This window comes from Psammomys obesus, unplaced genomic scaffold (assembly GCF_907164565.1).
Source record: "Psammomys obesus unplaced genomic scaffold, mPsaObe1.curated_primary_1811, whole genome shotgun sequence".
NCBI lineage: Eukaryota > Metazoa > Chordata > Mammalia > Rodentia > Muridae > Psammomys > Psammomys obesus.
This window is the reverse complement of record NW_026586463.1, coordinates 3127656-3133567: the sequence shown is the minus strand read 5'-3', so window position 1 is coordinate 3133567 and position 5912 is coordinate 3127656.

Here is a 5912-nt window from a genome sequence, read left to right as displayed (position 1 = left end):
GATAGATAGATAGATAGATAGATAGATAGATAGATAGATAGATAGATGGAGAGATAGATAATTTTTGTTAAGAAGTCAAATGGTACCGAATTAAAAAAAGAATTCAAATGGGCTGGAGGGATGCCCAGCACTTAGGAGCACTGGCTGCTCTGAAGGAGGACCTGGGTTTGAATCCTTCAGTTCACGAGAATCCAATTCCTTCTTCTGGCCCCCATGGGCTCTGGGCACACATCTGGTGCGCAGACATACATGCAGGCAAAATATCCATACACATAAAAATAATGACAATAATAAAAATTTAAAACCCAAAACAAAACAGAAAGATAAAAATGAAATAAAAAGCACTTAAATTTTTATGTCATTTTCTGGATACTTGATAAGGAACCAGACTTTTCTCTGTTTAATATGTTAGGAACAGGGCTGGAGAGATGGCTCAGCGGTTAAGAGCACTTATTGCTCTTCCAAAGGACCTAGGTTCAATTCCCAGCACCTACATGGCAGCTCACAACTGTCTGCAACTCCTGTTCCAGGGGATCTGACAGCCTCACACAGACACAACAATGATGCACAGAAAAAATAAAGATAAGTAAATGGTTTAAAAATATGTTAGGAGCAGGTGTGTGCACATAGACACGTACAGATATGATATATACATGTGGAATGGGTGCACAAGCAGAGATGCTCGCACGTAAATCTCATATGTGCATATATAGATCGTTTTTTAGTAGTTCAGAAGGAAAATGGCTTTTCTGCTGTTTTTATTTATTTGAGACAGAACCTCACTTTGTAGCCCAGCTGTCCTGGAACTCGCTCTGTAGACCAGGCTGGCATGGAAATCACAGAGATCCACCTGCCTCTGTAGTTCTTAACCTCTCTCTACCCCTTCACCCATCTTAGTGTCTTTTTTTCTTTTTTCAAATATTTCCCAGCACCTAGAATATTTCTACTACATAAATCCACATTAAACGAACTGTATGAATGTGTATTTGAGGCACACACTGATAAACCAAATGGGGTCACAGCCTCATTTATACACTAGGAATCAATGCCAATGTCCACTCAACTGAAACCTATTAAATGCTTACTCTATACCAGTGTACACAAACTCTGCCTTTGACTCTTGCCTCCCAGCACAGAATGGGAGGGGGGTGTATTTTTAAACATACTGAGTGATGTGGGCCAGGCATGGTGATGCACACCTCTGAGCCCAGGACTCAGGAGGCAGAAGCAGATGATCTCTCTTGAGGTCCACCAGCCAAGGCTTCATAGTGAAGCCCCATCTGAAAAAACAAACAAACACCCATATTGAATGACGTTATTCTCTGCCTCAAACTCCTCAACGACTCCCGATTACATTCAAATTAAAAGTCTAAGTTTTCACAGACCATAAGGCCTGGCTGTTTCTGGACTTCCTTTTCCTCTCTTATCTTTCTCTGTTCCCACCACTGTCCCTTATCTCCAGCTACCCTGGATTCCTTTCAGGGTCTTAGACATGCCAGTGGCACCACCACAGGGCCATTGTTTCAGCTGTTTTCTCTACCTAATGTCCACTTCCCTTGTGTACCCACTTCTGTGACATCTCAGCTCAAGTGTCACCTTACGAGGGAGGTGATCTCCCACCATCTCACTCAAAACAACAGGTGCCATCCCCAACTCTAGCCACACCCCTCTGTTTTAATATAGCATCTATAGGATGATGCACCACGTGCAGAGAAGAGGCAGTTTTACTGGGACAGTAATAGAGAGGCAGGTAGCAGAGAGAGAACTCAAGAGAAGACTGATTGAGCCAGAGAAGGAGAAGGAACCAGGAGATTAGAGCAGACTGTTGGAGTTAGTTTGAGGCCAACCAGAGCAATGCAGAGGCCAAGAGAAAAGCCAGATTGAATAAGTCAGCTGGGAGAGGAGTTTGAACTAGAACAGCAGAGTTGAACTAACCAGCCCAGACAGCTCAGAAAGAACTAGAAAGGATGAGCTTGTTCAGCAGTCAGTCTCAAAGGCCTAGAAAACATTCTAGGCCTAGGTTAGATTGTACAGAGGCTAGAAGTTTCTAGGATTAGGCCAAGGTTAGCAGACAGAGGCAATAATCCTCTGAAACAACAATTGAAACAGGCAAATAAAAGTTACTTTTACAGACTCCCTAGAAAAAGTCATGTAACCAGGTACAAAGAACACGTTCTATGTCTTTATCACCCAGATGATTACATGGGTATATATGTTATTTAAAACTTGTTGACGTGTTTGAATGTGCATATTACATTGAATATGAATTATAACTCAATGAAAGGATTTTGTTTTTAATTAGCAATTGTACTGAAGGTCCCAACATTTACAAGGTAACAAAACTATAGTTGAAACTCAGATCTTTGTATGGGGTGTACCGCCTTCCTTCGTCTCTAAATCCATCTTCAGCTTCAGACATCTCTAAGACAGACAATGCATGTCTGGCTAGGTCTTTTCTTGTTTTCAAGAATGTGAGATGGTATGGTACAAGTAGGGTGTGAGGCAAATAAAAACTGTTTTCTACACAAGCCATTAGCTCCCAGATGTAGCTGGTATTCGGTGACACCTAACTGATGGGATGCCTGATTTCATTTGTCAACTTAGGCAGGTTCTAGTCACTCAAACACTAACCCAGGGTTTTCTGCAAAGGCATACTGAAGGTGTGGTGAACATCTGCATTTGACAGATGTTAAGAAAAGGAGATTGTTCTATAGCCGGAGGGGACAAGACCCCGTCAGCTGAAAGGTCTTCAGAACAACTTCCAGGTTTCCTTGAGTGAGGAGAAAGTCTGTCTGCCTGTGGACCTCAGTGTCAGCTCCTGCCTGTCCTCCCTCATGGGCCAGCACGCAGGTTTGGACTTACCTTCCTAGACCCTAGATTTGCACAAATGAGTTCCTGCAACAGATTGCTCTGTCTCTGTCTGTCTCTCTCGCTCTAACTGTGTGTGTGTGTGTGTGTGTGTGTGTGTGCAGGTGCATTTGTGCCTGTGTATATGTGTCTTAAATAGCAGCCAGAGGTGTGGAATAGATGTGAGTCCCTCCACCTACTAATTTTCTGATGATAATCTCTGGGGAAGATTCATCCCCAAATAGTTACATTCTAAATGTGTTTGTGGTGTCTGCCAGCCTAATCCCTAAATGACAATAGAATGGGACCGTCTCCTTCCCCCCATCCATGATTGTATGAACTTTGTGTGGATCTCCATACCCAAATTATCCCACCATCGAGCAAGCTCCACCCCAAAGCAACCTCCATGTCTCCCCCTCTGGATTGAGACTTGAGTGGTGAGTACAGCTGGATTTTCCAGTATTGTTCCAGACCTGTGTCACTGGAAACCAAGACATTAACATTTCTGTAATTAAAGTAAATTTATCAGTGTCTGGGATGATAAGTGAGGCGTGGCAAGCTAGCTCAGCAGGTGAAACACCTGTCATGCCAACCTGAGTTCAATCCACAGAGCCCATGTAAAGGTGGGAGGAGAGATCTCACTTCACAAAGTTGTCCTCAGGTGCACTGTGCATCAGGCATCAGCTGGCTCGCTCTCTTTCTCTCATCAACACACACACACACACACACACACACACACACCATACGTTAGAACTCTCTCTTTCTCTCTTGTACACATACATACACAACACACAGGAGTAATAATAAATAAGTAAATAAAATGCAACTTTTGGACACATCATGAGAAGCTCCACCTGTCCTAATTATCTGGGTCTTGGAGTCAACCAGCTGTAGAGATTCTATCTTTGCAGCAGGTTCATGTTGCTGTCCAACCTTGAACAAATCTTAGACCTTCCCCAGCTCCCTGGCTCCATGCAGCCCCCAAAAGAATGTTATGCTTCCTAATTATGGTATAAACTCCAAAGGGTAGTTATGAATCTCTGTTCTAGTTGTCATGTCTCAGCCAAGGAGAACAAGATCTTTCTAAAGCCAAGATATATATGCCTTTTCTTCACAGTGTGTGTGTGTGTGTGTGTGTGTGTGTGTGTGTGTGTGTATGTGTATGCGAGCGCGCATGACTTCATAGTTCTAAATATTTTCAGAGATCAAAATAAACTTGCAATGACTTGCTTGTCTAGCATTGTCTATGTACTTATTAATCATTCTGTCATTATTGCAGATTATACAAAGGTCTGTAAATTCTGATACATCACTAAGGATGGGAGCCTGTTTAACAGACACACAGTTAATGTTTGTTGAGACAGGCTGGTCTCAGATTCCCAATCCCCCTGCCTCAGACTCACCAGTGCTGGGCTTGAGGGCATGCAATGCCATGCCATGCTAACAGTGATTGTCACTAAACAAGATGAGACTTTGAGTAGTAAAAATCAAACAGAAGGCTTTTTGTGTCCTATTTTTATCTTAGTGGAGGGGAGGAAACTGCAAAGAATGAAGACTGTGTATCTCCATGCTTTGAGTTTCGGCACTGATTCTAACATGGAAATTCATGCGGCTGCTAAATTGCCTGGATCTGACCACCAGAGGCCAAAGCATGTTTCGCTCCTCAGCATCAGGCCGGGTCATGTGACCTGGCCATCTCTAGTGCCCTCACCATATCTACCCAGTCCTGCCCAAGCACCAACTGTCCACCTGGGTTCCACTACGGTCACTGTAAGCATTAAGAAGACTTGGGGACTGAGAATCAAGTGTTCCTGTCTGGAGAACTGAAAACTGCTGCCATTCCTGAGGAAAGAGAAAGCTCCGAAGCGAAAGGTACACATTCTTTTAGGCCATTAGCCAAAGTTGTTGAACTTGCGTGAAAGAGCGGCACAGACTAGGGTCACAGTGGTAGTGATTAAAGGCTCACTGGACCTTGACAAGAGTCAAACCATTTCTAAGAGCTTCTGAAGCTGTGGTCTCTGAAGAGAGAGGCTATTTCGTGATGCTGAAAGAGCTAATGTTCCTGGAGCAGACACCTGCTTGTCATTATCCCGCTACCTTGCCAAGCCCGTCCGGGATCTGGTACCAGCTGGAGCAGTAAGGGTCATATATAAATAAACCTAATTGCATTGAGAGGAATTAGGGTAGGAAATAATTCCTGTGAATTTGGATTAACGTCACTAATACCTTTCAATGTAGGTTAAACCTCAAGTAACAGATTATAGCTTTAGGTAAATATGTCTTCTGTTTCCTAAAGTCCCTAGTTATTCTGAAAGAAAAAAAAAGTTAGGTTTCCCATAGTCATGATAGAAATGGACCTTCATGTAGAAAAATAATTAGTAAAGAGCAGAGCCTGGAGGTACACACCTTTAATTCCAGCACTCAGAAAGCAGAGGCAGGTGTGATCTTTATGAGTCCCAAGCTAGCTTTTTCAATGTGGTGAGTTCAAAGCCTGCCAGGACTCCATAGTGAGACTCTGTCTCAAAAATAAAACAAATTGAGATAAGATTGTGTGTGTGCGTGCTAGAGAGATGGCTCAGGAGTTAGGAGCATTTGTTGCTCTTTTAGAGGACCTGGGTCTGATTCCCAAGCACCCATATGGCTGCTCACAACTTCCTAACTTCAGTTCCAGGGAATCCAAAGCCCCCTTTCAGCTTCTTCATCATGTTAAGGATAGAGCAGGGATATGGCTCAGTGGTTAAAAGCAATTTGCTTCCTACACTTCTTGACCTGAGTTCAGTCCTAGGAAGGTGGGATGTGGTCGCATTTGTGATCTCAGCACTCCTGTTGTGAGAGGGGAGGCAGAGATAGGAGAATCCTCCAGACTCGTGGGCCAGTGTCCTAGCTGCTTTTCTATTGCTATGAAGATGTACCATGGCCAAGGAAATTTACCAAAAATAAAGCCATTTAATTGGGATTACTTACAGTTTGAGAGGGTGAGTCCACGCCCCTCATGGTAGGGAGCATGGCAAAAGGTGGCTGACATGGTAGCTGAGAGTTCTACATCCAGATCTGAAGACACCAGG